The 18,238-nt window shown below is 47.6% G+C and overlaps 1 protein-coding gene across 2 annotated transcripts in view; it reads right to left on the bottom strand.

Annotated features, from left to right (window-relative positions):
• Positions 1-17,991, bottom strand: part of LOC126521224 (plexin-B-like) — a 487,065-nt gene extending 469,074 nt beyond the window's left edge. For both annotated transcript variants that reach the window (XM_055065821.2, XM_055065820.2), the window contains exon 1: positions 17,271-17,991. The gene's annotated coding sequence lies outside the window, so the exon portion shown is untranslated. The remainder of the gene's footprint in view (positions 1-17,270) is intronic.
• Between the last annotated feature and the right edge of the window lie 247 nt (positions 17,992-18,238).

Raw genomic sequence — 18,238 nt, 5'->3', positions numbered from 1 at the left:
GAAGATACATATTGAACACCGAACACACTGCAATGATCATTAGCGAATGCATGGACGTGTTCGTTGAATTAAATTTTATAGCTTTACGTACCAAAACCACGATTTCATTATGAGGCATGGCATAGCAGGAGACTCCGGATTAATTTCGACCACCAGGGGATCTTTAACGTGCCCCCAATGCACGGGGCACGGGTGTACTAGAGCGCAGTTCTTAGGCGCCCTTTTCCTGCGGCGAGCGTCGGCGTCGTCCCTCGTAAGCGAGTGAACGATCACACTGAAAGAATAAAGAGAATACGCAGAGCAGCGGGAGATGAAAAAGCAGGAGCAGGCTGCAGCGGAACCATGAGGCGGAAAGCGGAGGAGGAGGGTATGGCGAAAGCTTGAGAAGAAAAGCGCAGTTCCGCGCTAGACAGATTGTCCGCGCCAGGCAGTCTATCGCGAGATGAAAACACGTATAGAGCGGCGCTCAAATTTCGCATTAAGGATTACCGTAATCATCGGTGAATGCTTTGCATTTTGCCGCATCGAAATGCACGCAATAATTTGCAGTTATAGGGAAATGACCGTTGCAACAGAACATTGGTCACGCTCCTCTAGTTCCTCGAAATAAAGTTTCGTTTAACATTCTCCTCAGGTACTCACCACTACACCTGAGCTGTTATCGTCTGTCTCTACAAATAAAACAAAACAAGAACACCGAAAATTGAGGGGGCCGCATCCACAAAAAGTTCTGACGCTAGAATTGTTCATAACAGCAAATTTCACCTATCCTGAAGCAGGACATAATATTAGAGAAGGCGACACGTCAGCAAAGAACAGTTACGAACAGAAAAAGAAGCTTTGTGAATTTGGCCTCAGCTTCGTTGAGCCAGTACTTCATACGACGTAACATAGTGACTCACGGTGCTTTGCGTAGAGAAAACGTGAAGCGTGTAGGAGCAGCCACTGCGTCGTGCGGCATCGCTGTATCCACGAGTCGTTGACCTCGGCAGCCTGTCAGGTGGCTTCGACATTCAGCGAGGCACTCTCCATTTCTTTCGCGTGCGTCTATTCACTGTTTTCAACGTGCATTATTTTATTTACAAGTTGTTTCCTTCATCCCTTGCCAAAACTTTAGGACAGCGCGAATATTGGAGGAGCTCGCTCGTGTAAATGTTCGTCCAGGCTGCATGGCTGCGATGACGGCACGGAACGTGATTCGATTCCTTAGTAGGAGCTTCTTCCAAGCGACCCTCCGTCCCCGCTATGGTGCAGCAAAGGCGGCAAAGGCGGCCTCTCCTTCCTCATCCTTCCCTTTTCCCGCTACTGCACGTCGCAGGAAGTACGAGGCTCTTGCAGCCCTTTCTTTTTAATGGCATTTCCTCACCCTCTACTGTGTCTCCTTCCCTGCATTCGTATCGAGAGCCAATAGTCTACCTTTCCTCTTAAGGGACCGTATTCCCCTTCTTTCTTCCGTAAATTTTCCTGTGTGCAAGCCCGTCTTGCTGAAAAGAAAGTCGCCCAATCTCCCCCTCTCTCTCTGTCTTGGTAACAGAGAGAAGGAAGGGAACGCCATCCAAATCGTCCTGAGAGCTTTCTTAGCCACGCTCTGACTTTCCCTGCGGCTCTCGTGGCAGGGCGGTCGCTATAGGTACGCTGCTCATCACCGAGGCAAAATTTTCGCTTCCGTCGTAATAATGCTTGCGCTTGCCTAGTTCCTCCGCACCGAAGCGTTTTCTCTTTTGCCCGGACGCAAAACGGCGCCGCTAAAACTCGCGCACCATGCGTCGAAATGGTCGCGTACGCGTGTGGACGGTCGTAACCGCGGATCGAGCTGGGTGTGCCGCGGATCCTCTCGAGAGCCGGGGAGACAAGTCGGGCGTGGTCAGAATTCCGAGCTCCTCTTTTAATCTTTCCCTGAGAAGCTCGATGCTTAGAGGACGTAAGAACGGAAACGAAAAGCCTAGTGTACGCTAAATATCATTGATCGCCCTACGAGTCGTAAGTTACGACATCGCGTTCGGGAGGATGTCGTGTAGTTAGTCGACTCTTTTTGCGTTTGTCAAATATGCGATTTAGTAGACATAGCCATTTTTCTGAAAAGCTTTGGAGGCTCACAAAGAAAAGGGACCCATGTGTGTTGCAACAAAAATGCATGCAATAAAAAATTTTCCGTAGTTATTCTCAAAAAGTTTAGATGTTTGAGAATGTCAAGTTTTAGGAAAACTGGAATCATGTGCTTATTGCTTTTGTAGTAAACAACGCCAAGAATTCTCTTTTCTGACGCTAAAGCCAACTGCAAAAAAAAAGAAACTTTATTATAGCTAAATTTGTTTTAAAGGAGTATTATATGCCACTGAACCACTCTTGTCAATACCGCAGAACTGGTGTTTGCAAAGTTTTTTTTAGCAATCTTTCAACAGCACCCAAGCAGACGACCTGGTGGTTGTCCCGAGTGGAGCCACGGGGGCTTCCTTATCTCGTTGGTCATGCCGAGAAACCACGTGCTCTAGGTGATACGTCACTTCCGGCGAGTTGTAATGGCGGTGTTGTTAAAGCGAAGCTTTCCTTACCTCTTCCCTCAGCTTTTGTCAGGCGGAAAACAGACGCAGGCTGTGCGGACGCAAAGCACCATAGTATTAAAGCACCGCAGCGCCTAGACGACACTACGGAAGCGGCCAGCCACCAAAGGAACACTTCTGTGCCCGCCGCGGTAGCTTTGTGGCTACGGCCTCGCGAGAGGCCGCGGGTTCGCTCCCGATTCCGGCAGCCGCACTTCAACGAAAGGGAAATGCAGAACTGCTCATGCACTTTGACTTAGGTGCACGGTAAAAAATCCTAGTTGGTGAAAATTAGTGTGGACTCCCCCACAACTACGTACCTTATAATCAGATAGTGGGTTTGGCATATGAAGCCCCATAATTTAATTTAAACTTAACACTTTTTCGATAATGCGATATGCCTAGTGAGGCAATGGCAGTGCTAAGTTTCTCACAGGCTATGGACGATGACGCACAACAACACCTCAAGCAAACACGTCTCACTGTGGGCTATGTGTACTACGTGGACAAACATCAGCGGTGCACGCAAGGTTACGTTAAGCATCAACTCACCACTATCGTATAGCACTAAACGCGGAAGAACTTAACAATTCGCCGTAAACATGGCCGCCAATTATGGTCAACTGACACATACAGAGCAGAAAGCTTTGCTTACATCGATTCCCAAAGTGCGGGGGATCCGTGTAATTTTTACAACGAAAGCTGTATATGACTAACCTTTCGTAGTTTTTTCGGTGTCCATCAACAGAAAAAAAATCATCATGTGGGCCGATCCTGCTGATCGTACAGAAAGGGTCCAAGCTCAATAGCACATGCCCCTGTGGGCTTGGGAACCTGTAACGCGTTCTTGAACTATTTTCTTTCTCTTAGCATGGCAACCATGTTAACCTAGCGTGGACATTTTGGGCATCTTAAACGACCCGCAACGCACTTGTAGGTTTTCTGGCTACAAACATTTGACCACAAACATAAACGTACACGTGTAAACTGCTGTCTTATGAAATGGTCTGGATATTGTAAGCGGCTGTGGGATGACTCATTGGGACTGCAATGATACCACGCTATGTACTGTCTGTGTCTGTTGTGTCCTGTACAATGCTTTTCCTTCATATTAGGCAGTGAAAATGCAAACGTATGCGAACAATTAAGACGAATAAGACATTACTGTCGTGAGCCCTTGGCATCATCACGATACGATGCAACGTCCGTGATGGTTCTGTTCTATTTCACCCTTACTGGGAATACTACTGCGTTTCGTAAGAGAAAGTAAAATGAAAAAAAAAAAAAAAAAGATGGCCACCATTCCACTCTGTGAAGATGGAATGGCAGCGAAAGCTGACCACAGTCAAAGCCCTCAAACGAAAAGCAAAGTGCTTTCGCTGCCATTCCATCGTCACAGAGTGGAACATCCTTTTTTTTCAATATCGGCATAAAGAAGGCCTATTTTGGCGAGGTTTTTCTGACGCTCCCGCCCATATTTCAAACGTAAAAATTCTCAATGAGGCTCCTCTTTATCTACACTATCCGAAACGAGGCTTATTGCGCAGCCCAAATTTCGGTGCAGTTGGCCTTAAAAGCATGCCTCAGAAACTAACTAGAATTGTACCATGTCCGTAAGCGCTGCAGCAAGCATGTGTAAGTATTGTAATATATTGTATATAAGGGGGGGGGGGAGGGTTCGGTGGCCTTTTTCTGCCGAATTATTACTGTTGCCAAGTTATCCAACCCGACTACAGCATCACAAGCTTTGTTAAACGTTGTCACCGATTTTTACAGAAAAGAAGCCTTGTCTAACCAGATTTCGGGCCGGAAGCAAATAGCGTGCTATATTAACGAATGTTGCAAGCGCAAGCGAGTAGTCAGGTATGACACTTACAGGGGCAAGTGTATAAGTATATATATAGGTCACGGACTTTACCCGTCATTTAAGATTCGGCAACCGACGACTGTGCTCGCTGCTATCGTTGTAATTTGAGTGTTGCTTCCCTTTCTTGGCACAAGTTACCCAGAGAAAGAGTAAGATCCCTAACTCACAGTTTCGACTGTGTTCATTTTTTTACCACCCCTACTGCATGATAATAACAAAATGTACCTTGACAGTCCTTTTATTTCACGCACTCTGTTATGATTCTTGACGCTCCATTGAACTTGTGGACGCAAAGATAATTGCATGGCTAAACTGCAATAGGATCTAAACGCCCGCAGGTGGCGTCAGCTGCGCTTCATCATCGTTTCTACAGAGCATGACCAAATATCGTAAATCCTATGTATTCTCGCATATACACAACTAAATTCACCCCTCCTCTCTCATGTGATAATAAGACAAAGGGATTCTGCGCTGAAGAGATAAAGCTTCACACTCTTCAAAATGCGGCCGCAGCTTACCAAGGAAGTATTCGGACAGAATGTCCCAGGATTCGCATTAGGCAATGGAACACGGCTTCAAAAAAGAAAAAAGAAAGAGAAGAATGGCTGGTACGACACAGTGTTTTGAACAGATTTGCTTACAGTTGGTTTCAGAGTTTGGGTCTTGGAACGAGAGGATCCTGTCGTGCAGCGAACACTCGCTTCCCATCAATCTGCTTCTCTCCAAAGGTGGTGAAAGGGAATCTTGTTGGTTTTACGCAGTCGTAGCTTGTAACACATTATCACTAACAAGCCGCAAGGTTTCTCTATTTGCGCCAGAGGTCATGATGAGAGAGTGCGGCTGAACTTGCCGGAAATCGTGGTAGTTTACATACGCCGCTAAGGATACTCACAGGGCTGCCGTCGGAGTAAATGAAGACGGAGCGGCCTGCATGGCCCGAAACGACGGGCGGGCGCTAATTGAAACAAATGGGGAGTTACGCTAATGTGCGAGGCTGAGACGAAACGGCACCGCCTTTATTAATGAGCCGGAGCCAAGCCAGGTGTCTATCCGGCGCGCGAAGGAACTCGGGAGGATTGCCTGCCATTCGTGTGTCGGGATAACCCGTAGAGCACGGACGTCTGATCCGGGGTACATTTGTCGTCCCGGTGCGCTGTGTTTTAGCAACCGCTGCTTCACTGAACTGATCAGGTCGGCCTTCTGCGTAACGGTAGGGCGCCTTGTATTATTGCCACGCGCTTACGTCCACAATACCATGCATGCCGCGACATAAATACTGATATTTAATCCCACGGTTAACTTTTGTACTTTAGCAAGCAAGCATAAGGGCAACAGATGACTTCAGTCAACCAAGAGAATAGGCCGGCTTCAGGACGGGATACTCTGCAATGGATCACATCCATGTCATCAATCAGGTAATCGAAAAATCTGCAGAGTACAATAAACTTCTCTATATGGATTTCATAGGTTATGAAAAAGCATTTGATTCAGTAGAAATACCAGCAGTCATAGAGGTGTTGGGTATTCAAGGAGTACAGGAGGCATACGTGTATATCTTGGAAAATATCTACAAAGATTCCACAGCTACCTTGATTTTCCACAAGAAAAGTAAAAATGTACCCATAAAGAAAGGGGTCAGGCAAGAAGACGCAATCTCTCCAATGCTATTCACAGCATGGTTGGAAAAAGTATTGAAGCTGTTAATCTGCGAAATCTTAGGAACGAGGATCAACAGTAAATATGTCAGCTACACCTTCAGTTACACATGACTTTGTCCTGTTCAGCAACACTGGGGACGAATTGCAACAAATGATGGAGGACCTTAACAGGGAAAGCGTAAGAGTCGGGTTGAAGATTAATATGCAGACGACTAAGACAATGCTCTATAGCCTGGCAAGGTAACAAGAGTTCAGGATCGCCAGTCAGCCTCCAGAGTCTGTGAAGGCGTACTTTACCTAGGTAAATTACTTACAGGAAATCCGCATCATGATAATTAAATTAGCCGAAGAATAAAGATGGCTTGGTGTGCATACGACTGATATCGCCAGATCCTAACTGGAAGCTTACCACTATCATTAAAAAGAAAGGTGTACAATCAATGCATTCTACCGGTGCTAACAAATGGGGCAGAAACTTGGAAGTTGACAAAGAAGCTCGACAACAAGTTAAGGACCGCGCAAAGAGCGATGGAACCAATAATATTAGGCGTAACATTAAGAGACAAGAAGAGAGCGGTGTGGATCAGAGAGCAAACGGGGATAGACGATATTCTAATTGAGACTAAGAGAAAAATGAAGCTGGGCAGGCCATGTAATACGCAGGATAGATAACCGATGGACCATTAGAGACAGAAAGGGTGCCAAGAGAACGGAAGGGCAGTCGAGGAAGGCAGAAAACTATCAAGGCAGAAAACTAGTTGGGGTGATGAAATTAGGAAATTCGCAGGCGCAAGCTGGAATGGGTTGGCGCAGGATAGGGGTAATTTGAGATCGCAGGGAGAGGCCTTCGTCTTGCAGTCGACATAAAATAGGCTGATAATCATGAATCGGGTAAGATTGTAAAACAAGAACCAACCCTGCGGGATGGTGGCACGACGCCGCTGCACACGCAAGTCGTATCTTCGCGTTTGCCTTCTGCAGTGTTTACAGTAATAGTACAGATTGTGCGTTTATATGGTCATTTCTTCACGGATATGAACTTGAGATGGTGAACGAGAACCAGCTCGGTTTGTAATAAACTTAGTTATCCCGCATGATTCTTCGTTTTACACTTCATGGTAATTTCTCTCGCTTCGCCTAAGCCTGCACTTAACTTCCACTCCGTATACTTAGAAAACCACCATGCCGAGATAATGGCGAAGAACGTGCTCAAAACCGCGAACGCGTACATTACAGATGCGCTCAATATTCTTAAGTGCCCGCTGTTTTACAGCAGTTTCCAGGACTCGGGGGGGAGCAAGAATCCTTGTGTCGCTGGGCCTGGTAACTGTTTCGAAAAAAAAAAGAACACATAGTCGATTGGGCGATATCGGGCATAATACTTCGGCGTTGATTCCCAAACCGATACTTCATTGTAGTAAAGATCTACATTGTTTAAACATATGCAAAAACGAGTGCATGGGAAAAACATGAGAACTCTTACATATTCACTTGTCATTTGCTGCAACTGTTTCTATGTAGAATTTACAATGGCCTTTGAAATTTGGATATTGGTATGATACATTAAAGATTATAACTCAAATGATATTGCTCAACAAAAAAACGACACGGACGTAAGAGAGGACGACACACCAAGCGCACCAAGAGCAATATCATTTGAGTAATGGATTACCAACTTGCCCGGAATGCTGCTCTCATAAAGATTATAAATCAAAGCGACTAAATTTCCTTGCTTGTGGTATGCAGCGCAACAGTGGACCGAACGCAACTGCTGTAGATCACCGCACAAAGCGTTGAAGCTTTTAATAGATCCATCCATCCATCCATCCATCTGGCCGGCGGGCCGGCCGGCCTGCCGTCCGTCCGTCCGCCCATCGATCCTCTTACGCCGACTCAGTGGTCCAAGTTGCCTACCAGCTTGGGCCACTAGAAATGTGCTCCTGTTTGTGATGTCGTCGGGGTGGTTCCATTGTCATCATTCCAGCTTCGTGATCTGACTCTCGTCATGCCGTCGTCGTCACGCGTTCAATCATAACCTAGTCGCGTACGTTGTCCAATAGCTTGGACCAGTAGGTATCGGCTCACGGTAATGATGCCGTCGTGATCATTGCATCGCTGTCATTCCAGTTTTGTCATCCGAAGCTCGTGATGCCGTCGTCATTAAGCCATCATCGTCATACAGCCGTCATGCATTCGTTGTCACGCTGGTCGTTCAGTCATCGTCATTCCGGCTTCGTGATCTAACTCTCGCCATGCTGTCGTCGTGACGCGTTCCACTCTAACCCAGTGGTGCAAAGTGTCTGACAGCTTGGGTTGCTGGGTATGTTCGGGGTCGTGGTGCCGTCGTGACCATGACATTGTTGTGAGTCCAGCTTTGTAACATCCGACTCGCGTCATGCCATCATGATCACGCCATCATTGTCACACAATCGTTGTCATGCCGCCGTCATCACGCCGACGTTTTATCATTGTCATCACCACAATAAGGTAGTGAGCCTTATTATCCATTATCGCCATGCTGTCGTCATCATACCACCTTTGTCGTTACATCGACGTCATACCAACTTCGTTGTTCCATCGAATTCAATTTCACTTCGTCATTGTAATCATATTATTGTAATTAAATCGTGCTTATGCCAACCTTATCATGCCGTTTTCAATCGCTATCATGTTTTCATTGCCAGACATTTGTCGTGATGTAGTCGTGGTAGTGCGATCATCTTCACCTTATCCGACTCTCGTCACGCGGTCGTCGTCATACCATCGTCTTCATATAGGTTTCATGATACAGTTATCGTCACGTTATTCTCATCATACACTCGTCGTCATGCCATTCTCCTCATGCTGCTGCTATTCCATCGCCGTCACTCCATCGTGGTCACACATTCGCCTTCGTGCATTCGTCTTCATGCTGTGGTCGGGATGCCGTCATGATCGTTCTATCGTCGTCACTGTAATTTTGACATCTGACTCTCCTAATGCCGTCGTCGTAATACCGTTGTCATCATACCATCTACGTCATGCTGTCTTTTCACCATCGTCACCACTTCAGTGCCATCATCCCATTGTAATCATCTCCTCGTCGCCATACCACGTTTGTCCATCTATCGACGTCATTTCTTGTTCGTTATTCTATGATGATCATGCTGTCGTCAATGAATCGGGATTATGCCGCCATTGTCATGCCATCGTCATCATTGCGTCATCGTCACACATACGCTATCGTCCATCCGCTGGCACACCGTCGTCGTCATGTGACATTGGTCGTGCTACCGTCGTCATTCCCGATTCTTCACCCGGTTATTGCCATACCGGCGTCGTCCCGAAATCGTTTTCGTAAGCAGTCATCATCTCATTCTCAATATGTCGTCATCGTCGTCACGTTGTCGTCAATATACCATCGTCATATCAAAGAATCGACACCTCATTGTCGTCGTGCCGTCGTTGTTATACACCTTTGTCGTTCCGTCGATACCATTCCTTCTTAGTCATTTTATGCTCACTGCGTCGGCGTCATATAGTCGTCGTCGTGCCTTCACGCTCATGGTTGACCATTGCAAGCGAGTGTCATAGCAAATAGGGACGATATCGGAGTATGCGGCAGATAGGCGAATGAACGAACGTCTAAGAATTACCACTACACGGGTTAAATACACGCGGCTTCAGGAATAAGGCGACTTCAGGAGTGGCGCGAACGCTTGGCGCCTCTTCCGGCACCCACTGGTTTCGGAGGAGACCAGGACCACCCAGGGGCACAAGATTCGCAGAGTCGTACGCGACTTTGGGGGCACGCCAGACGACTCTCTCGGGGCCATGCGTGAGCGTTACTTCAGAGCGGGCGAAAGGTTCCAGCACTCTGTGTACGACGGAGACAAAACAGAGAAGCAAGACGCGGAGTTTAGAGAAGCGGAAATCAGGGCGGTCTTGCGCTGTTTCAACACGAGGTCAGCGCACGGCACGGATCGGGCGACCAACAAGATGCTTCGAAACATGGACGACGAGTTGGCCGCGCGACTTAGGGCCTACGTTAACGGGTACTGGCACGAGGGCTCTCTCCCCAACGATTTGAAAAGGGCCTGCGTGGTCATGATTCCCAAACAAGGTAAGCAGGTGATGATCGGTAACGTAAGACCGATCTCGCTCACGTCCTGCGTGGGTGAAGTCATGGAACATGCGGTCTCGACTCGCGTGAATGATTATCTCGAAGGCGGCGACGCCTTCCCGCACACGATGCTGGGATTCCGTCGTGACCTCTGCACACAGGACGTGATGCTGCAGCTCAAACACCAGATCGTAGACGATACTTCCAGTTCCACCACGGCGATTCTCGGCCTGGATCTCAAAAAGGCTTTTGACAACGTCCAGCATGCGGCGATTCTCGACCGCGCCTGATCGCTGTGACCAGGCCGAAGAACGTACCACTGTGTACGCGATATCCTCACAGGCGCGAGCATCATCGTCGGCAACGCGGATCGCCGGAATTCGTGACGGGCCCAACAGGCATGTCGCAGGGTCCGTCGTGTCGCCCATGCTGTTTAATCTTGCCCTTCTCGGGCTCCCCGAGAAACTAGCAGAAATAGAGGGGTTGCATCACAGCAACTACGTGGACGACATCACCCTCTGGGTTCCTGGAGGGTGCCGCAGCAGACGAGCGAGCGACCTTCAAAGGAATTTTGGCAACAGCGACGAGGCGGTGTACGCGGACGCCGTGCGATACGGAGAGGGAAGGCGCGCTCACGCGATCGCGGTGGTGAACCGCACGGGCAAATGCATCGCGAGTGCCACGGTGTGCACGTGCGGCACGGAAGTGGCCGAAGAGGCCACGATAGCCCTTGCACTAGTAGTGCCGCCGGACGCCGCAATGGTGATCAGGGACTCGCAGGCGACCGTCCGCGGCTTCGCGCGCGGACGCGTATCGCAGGAAATGGCCCGCATACTTCAAACTCGCTATGGCTGCGGGGACGGTGGTGAGCCTCGAAAAACGACGGCTTTGACGTCCTCGCATTCCAAACGAAAAACGCGACGGTCTTCCTGCTGTGGACCCCGGCCGACACCGTCGTCGCGCTCGCGAGCAACGAGGCAGCCCATGCCGCAGCTCGAAGTCTCACTCACCAAACCGCGGCCGATTCGGTGGCCTCCTCCGCCCCCGATAGCGGGGCGACGGCGACGGCGGGGGAGGATGTAACATCAGCAAAACAATAGCAACAACAACCGGAATGGTCGTGGGGCGATCGGCTGATCACATTCAGGGACATCATCCAGCACCACACACTAAACAGGTGCAAATACGAGCCACCATACGACAAGTTAAGCAAGACAGGGGCCGTAACTTCGGAGATTAGTGCAAACGTACACCTACCCCAGCCCGGCGATCCTACGCCACTGTTACCCGAACCTATACCCAAGGGACGCGTGTAAAGCGTGCGGAAACACAGTCACGCTGTGACATATGCTTTGGGAACGCTCATGTTAAGGCGGATGTTAGACAGGGGGAAACTTGGGGCTTAATCGTCGCCGCCGTGGATCGCCTCCGTCGGCGTCGCTGCCGCTAGGAGGAGGCATTCACCAGCGATGAGCTGGCCGACCAGCTTCGGGCCTTTCAGCAAACCGAAGATGCCGCCTGGGTCCAAGGACTTCGAGCCGTCATCTGCGCCACCACCACCGCCATCATCATCGATGGAGGGTGGGACGGGACAGGGGTTAATCACTTTTTACCCCGTCTCGCCCTGAAGGAGAACTGCCGGGCCAGTTTTCAATAAAGTTTATTCTCGCTTCAGTAATACGGTCTGTCGCTACATTGCCTGACTGCTATTCGCATTACCGTAGACAGTCATGGTGACATGAATTCTGCCGTAATTGTTCGCTTATGAATGCAAGTCAGTCATCGAATATCTGATACATTCTTGCGCAAAACGTATACGTTGAACTAGCAGATAAAAAGAAAGGAGAAAAGTTATTGCGAGTGGAGTTAAAATTGTGCGCGGAGCGCTTCAGTCCAAGACAGTCCTTACAGTCGCTGGCTAGTTCGTGTATAGAAAAGGCCCATAACAGGATTAACAAATTTGTCTTGAATTACGGGGTTTTACGTTCCAAAAGCACTTTCTGATTATAAGGCACGCCGTAGTGGAGGACTCCGGAAATTTAGGCCACATGACGTTCTTTAACGTGCACCTAAATTTAGGTACACGGGTGTATTTCGCATTTCGTCCCCATCGAAATGCGGCTGCCATTGCCGGGATTCGATCCCGCGACCTCGTGCTTAGCAGCAAAACACCATAGCCAACTTTGTGTTCAAGCCTCACGGCGGTTGTGCTGGTGCTCTGGTAGACGGCCTTCGGAGATGACTATCTGTGATGCGCGCTAAAGCTTTGTGTGACCACTAAAAAAATTATGCGTGCAAATAATTGCTAGGCACTTATGATTCATGAAGTATGGTCCATGTATGCTTCTTTGACATGTCACAAATGGTCTCTACCTATTCCAGGAAAATGAACAACAAAAATAATACTATATGTTCTATTTGTATTACACGCAATCGCTAGTAGTTGTAGATCAAGGACCATTTAACTTTACGCACAGCTGCGGAGGGAGCTACGTATAAAATGGAAGAAGCAGAAATTAAAAAACTGCAGTTGTGAAAGCATAAAGCCATCATGCGAGCGATCGAGCACGTGTTCTTGAAGCTCAACTTCCTCTCCCGCTGCGTAAAACTTATGTAGCTTTGCACTGCCAATTTTCGAATGCTCGCAACAATGTTGCGGCACTAACAGTAATAGAAGCCAGGATAAAAAAGTCCTTATGTTCTCCCTCATTTTCATCGTATTATATTTGGCTATACTATAATTGATGGACTGGACGAGTTGGTAGTTATTCATGGTAAAACTGCAGCGTGCACAAAGAACGAAGGACACAGGTAGTTAACGCGCTTGTTTGTAAATTACGTCTGTCCTTTATTCTTTGTGCGTGCTGAGTTTTTACCATGGTTGCTATTGGCAGTTCCATTGCTGCCATTTGCCAAAGATACGGGACTGCGCTAATAAGCTGCCCCCGACACATACAATCGAGTGGTCTAGGAGTAATGTTTGCGTGTTTTTTTTTTGTTTAACTACGTAGCCATAACGAGAACAATTATTGTAAAACCTAAGTACTAAAACCACTACAGTAAGGGTTGAAAAAAGTACTGTCTTTTATTTACAATAATGACTAAAGAAGACTTCTTCCGACTTGAGGTCATCTACGAGGCTGCTTTGTCGTCTCAAACTTAGCCTTTACTTTATTCCGTTCGTCGCGAGAATCGTCGCCAGTTCGGCAAATAAAACCGAAAGAAAAGATAACTGTAACGGAAAGTGGCCTTTTGTGTTTGTAAATTTGCGAAGAAAGATGGTGATTGGGCAGGCGTCTTCGTTGGTCGACATGGCCTTTTGTTGAATTCATTCACTCTTCGATACTTTTCATAAAGGGCAGTGCTATTGCGGGGCCTCACAAGGGGTACGTCAGTTCACTCTGCAGCCTTAATGACGATCGCTGAATCGCTTTGGACCCCGAACTCGCGACAGAAATGGACCCGACCAACACTCGGAGGAGACAGACGCCGTTTGGGTGGCAGCGCCAACCATCTCCTTGCTTGTTCGCACTATTTCGGGGTCCGCGCCTTTTCTGCCGTCATTCGCTGCGAGATCGCTCCGCGCGCTGGCGGCGTGTGTCCCGCGGCGTACGTAATTGCTTTCCGGGCGGCGCGCTCCGAGTGATACAAATTGGTTGCAGGTTCTTAAAGGTCTATTCAGAGACATTCTGCTGCTCCTGCCCCCGCCCTCTCTGCTGTATTTTTTGTTGGTGCCTTCGTACAGAGAAAGGTTAGCTCTCCGGTCTCCGAATGAATCCTATCGAAAAGATGTACGATGAATAACCACTGAAACTTATGTGCGAGCGAGCGAACGAACGAACGAACGAACGAACGAACGAACGAACGAACGAACGAACGAACGAACGAACGAACGAACGAACGAACGAACGAACGAACGAACGAACGAACGAACGAACGAACGAACGAACGAACGAACGAACGAACGAACGAGCGAACGAGCGAACGAGCGAACGAACGAACGAACGAACGAACGAACGAACGAACGAACGAACGAACGAACGAGCGAACGAACGAACGAACGAACGAACGAACGAACGAGCGAGCGAACGAGCGAACGAACGAACGAACGAACGAACGAACGAACGAACGAACGAACGAACGAACGAACGAACGAACGAACGAACGAACGAACTAACTAACTAACTAACTAACTAACTAACTAACTGAACTCCATTATTATTTGAGCAATATTGAGCAACGAAACAGCGTTGTCAGAAAACATGCTAGCGCAGGGTAATCTGAGGCAAACCAGTGAAGTGGGAACACGTAAGACCAAGTGGTGGCTTAAAGAGTAAATGGCTAAGCACTACTTCACAGTAACACTATAGCACATCTTTTGTTATTGCTAATCATTCCGCGCCATCGGTCCAACTGGCCTTTTACTAACGATTCTAACGCCTTAAGACCTTTGACAATTCAGCCGCTGACTAAATGTCGTTAATTATAGAATTTGCAATTTTGCATAATTTTCTAGAGATGTGTTTTATGTGAACGTGATTGGCATGCTCGAAGATGGGTAGATCATGCTAAGCGTGAGGTATGTGACAGAAAAATATTCAGCACAACTTATTTCCTCCTTGGCGCATATGTTCAAAAAGAACACTTAATCTCGACGTCAACTACAGCGCATTAAGTATACCTTTATTTCTCTATGCATTCGACTTGTACAACGGGAGAAGTGTGCCACTCACTTGCGTGTTCTTGCAGTGTTACCTTGGATTTGTCGTTAACGCGCTGGGGTGTTGATGTCCGCGCAGCTATTTGAAATCGTGGTGCTTACAAATACACTAAAAACACATTTGTGTCCAAGGAATTTGCGAAGCTTGCCTGAAAGCCTTGGTCACCTTGCTACTGTGTAAATAAAAACGAAACGCAAGTGCTGTGGGCTAATTGAACGAACTGCAAAATGTGTATTCTCTAGATTCTCCTATATGCGATGTCCACCTGCAGGTGGTGCGCAGTTCCGGGAGCACTTATCCATTGCGAGACCATGGTAGCAAAGTAGTATGCTGGTCAACGTAATGAAGATTGCTATGAAAAGTCGAGCTAGGAACACAACGCGGGGCTTTTTATTGTATCTTTTTATGTAAGAGCGAAAAGAACGAACATGGACGCGAAATTAAGGGACAACACACGCACTGCGTATCAACTGAAAATGTTTTCTTCACGATGTATGCTTTGCTCTTTGTCTTTCGCATTTCACGTTGTGTTCTCGAGAATAGGGGCTAAATCGCAGTTGGTAACTCAAACAAATCGCTGAATAACTGTTTCGCATAGTGGCTTTGAGAGTTGCTTTGTAATGTCACACGCCGTGGTGGCGCAGTGGCTTTGGCGTTGCGCTGCTAGGCCCGAAGACGTGGAATGAAATTCGGGCACGGCGGCCGCATTTAAATGGGGGTGAAATGCAAAAACTCCCGTGTACCGTTCATTGGGGGGCCTGGGAAAGGATCACAAGGGGTTTAAATTAATCCATAGTTCCGCACTACGGCATGCCTCATAACGATACCATGGTTTTGGTACTTAAATTCCTTTTTTTTAATGTCGTGGTGTTGCTTTGACTGGTAAGTGATAACTTTGTTGTGCGTGCATCAATTGTTATTCTGCTCTTTCTCCAGCAATATTAAGTGCAAGTGTACACAAAATAATATATGTAATCTAGTACAAGTTCAAGAGCCATGGAGCACCCTGCGCAGTAGTTGTGCGCTAACATCTCCTTCTATCCCTTTAAAAAAAATCAGTGTTTAGAGTTCCCGCAATAATTCGAATAGTGCTGGGAAACAGTCTAACCAACAGGGACACTCACACACATAATGTGGGAATGCACCTAGCTCCCGTTTTCTCATCCCCCCGTCAGCAGCGAGACTGACTGGACAGCCTGGTTCAGTTCCGGGGACGTCGACCGACAGCTTGAACTGGTGGACTGGGCGGAGAAGGCCAAGCAGGCCCAGGGCCTTACTTCAGCCCGATCCCTCAGCCACCCTCACCCCTTTCCCCTTCCTCCTTTCAATAAAGTTAGCACCACCACCACCAGCCTAACCAAATTAATCATGCCCTGACCTATCTTAGCTAGCTCATTATCAACCCACCATTAGAACAAAGTGGCTGTACTATAAGCAACGGATGTGGTCGCTGGCCAGTCATACGCAACTACGCTGAAACACTTGTTCCTGTTTCATGTCGCTTGTATCTTGACGAATGTGCACTGTTCTGCTCACGAAGAAACAGAACCTTCAGCTAGTACCGCCACTCATGAGAATAAGTTTTTAACAGAAACAATTTGAATAGGTTAAAACACCAGTTTAGTTGGTACGGTTGCAGGTAAATATCAAGAATTCCTCATGAGTGCATCAGAAATCAATATAACCAAAGCACTTGAAGTAAGAAAGAAAACAAACAAATGTTTTAAGTTCGCCAGTTTATCAGATCTTCCTTTAATAAACATAATAATTCCATATAAACAGTGCAAATAATTTCAGTCAATAGTTACAACAATATCATGATATAAGATAATGAACGTAGCAAAATCATATTGACAACCATACAAAAAAAAAAAAAAAAAAAGAAAAGAGCACGCTGATTGCAACAATATGGAGAAAACAGGCTCGTCTGTTTTCTTCGTGTGGTCGTAACAAAAGAATGAAGCCCCTTCAGTTCCCTTATTGTTCTCGCTCAGCACAATGTGGTCCACGAAGCGTGGCTGAAATATTACTTTGCTGAAAACATGTGACGCCGTATACATGCCATATGGATTTGATTGAGCGAAGTAAAATTTTCACGGTTAATCTCGGGTACTTTAGAAATGCCTATTTATGTACTGATTGATTGACTGTATGGTTGATTGGAAATGTTGGCAGCATGTAAAGTATGTCACCTACTTTTCTTCAATGTTAAAGTGGTAAATAAATGAATGCTGATCACATGTCAAGTGAAACATTTCAGCTATTTAGGTGGCATAACTAGCTATTTGGTTATTCATGTATTGTTCACCTCTTTTTTAGTCCTTTCTTGCATGACGCTTAGGTACATGGCACACAGTAGAAGCAAAAGATGGAAAAACTTACCCTCCTACGAGGAGCTTGATGACGAAAGTCGAGCAGTTATCCTTGCACTTGATTTAAGTATCCCAAATGAGAATACCGTCTTTTCAACACGTATCCGCGCCAGGTTCTCTTTGCTAAGGTTCGGGAATAATGGCTTTAATGACCTCTAAGCAACGCACTCAGCCTTGAAGTCCCGCTAGACAGTCTCACTGAAGTCCAAATGTCCACAAGAATCCCGCGAAACGGTATCAACTGGCACCTTGTCACATTAGCCGGCTGGTGATCAGACGACAACAGACTCTATCATTTGCCACAAGAGCGCGAGGAGGCACTCGCTGTTCACACAGTTCTGGAGAGCCACCGATCTACTTGGATGCTTGAGGGCTTACACGTACCGATGCACGTGACCAAGCTTTTTTCTTGCTGCAAACAGAAGGAGAAGTTGCGTGTGAACTAGCGTAAGGACAGTTCCCCAGCTTGCCAGCCCTCAATGTATCCAGCTAATTTCCCGGCACGTCAAATCGTCTTTTCTGCAATACAGAAAGGCACTGCAGCAAACGCGTTCACCTAAGCTCCTACGAGCACTCTGCCAAGCGCGCCGACGTTGCCCCGAAACGCGACAGGGCGTGACAGAGGCCGCGAGTTCTCAGGTGAGGAAAAAAGTCGCGCGCACCCGAGGTTCCAAACCACGCACGCGACCGCTGTTAAGTCTCGGCCGCGCACCGTACACTGGCAGCACGCTGTCTGAGCGGGCCCAGATGCCTCGCCCGCGTGCTCCCCCCTCTCTCTTTCTTTCCTCTCTCTCAGCCCGCTTCAGCTCCCGCGCGCTACTCTTCCTCCGCTCGAGCACCGGGCGGCTCGAAGCGAGGGCTCCGACCGATCCGACCAGCCCGGCACACTGTTCTCCATTTCTTCTTATTTCATTTCGTTCCGTCTCGTATTCCAGCCGCTTCGAAACGCTCCTCCCCTCTTCTCTTTTCCTTCACACT

This window comes from Dermacentor andersoni, chromosome 6 (genome assembly GCF_023375885.2).
Source record: "Dermacentor andersoni chromosome 6, qqDerAnde1_hic_scaffold, whole genome shotgun sequence".
Classification (NCBI taxonomy): Eukaryota; Metazoa; Arthropoda; class Arachnida; order Ixodida; family Ixodidae; genus Dermacentor; species Dermacentor andersoni.
The sequence above is the reverse complement of the archived record's forward strand: the minus strand, read 5'-3'. Positions and strand labels throughout refer to the sequence as shown.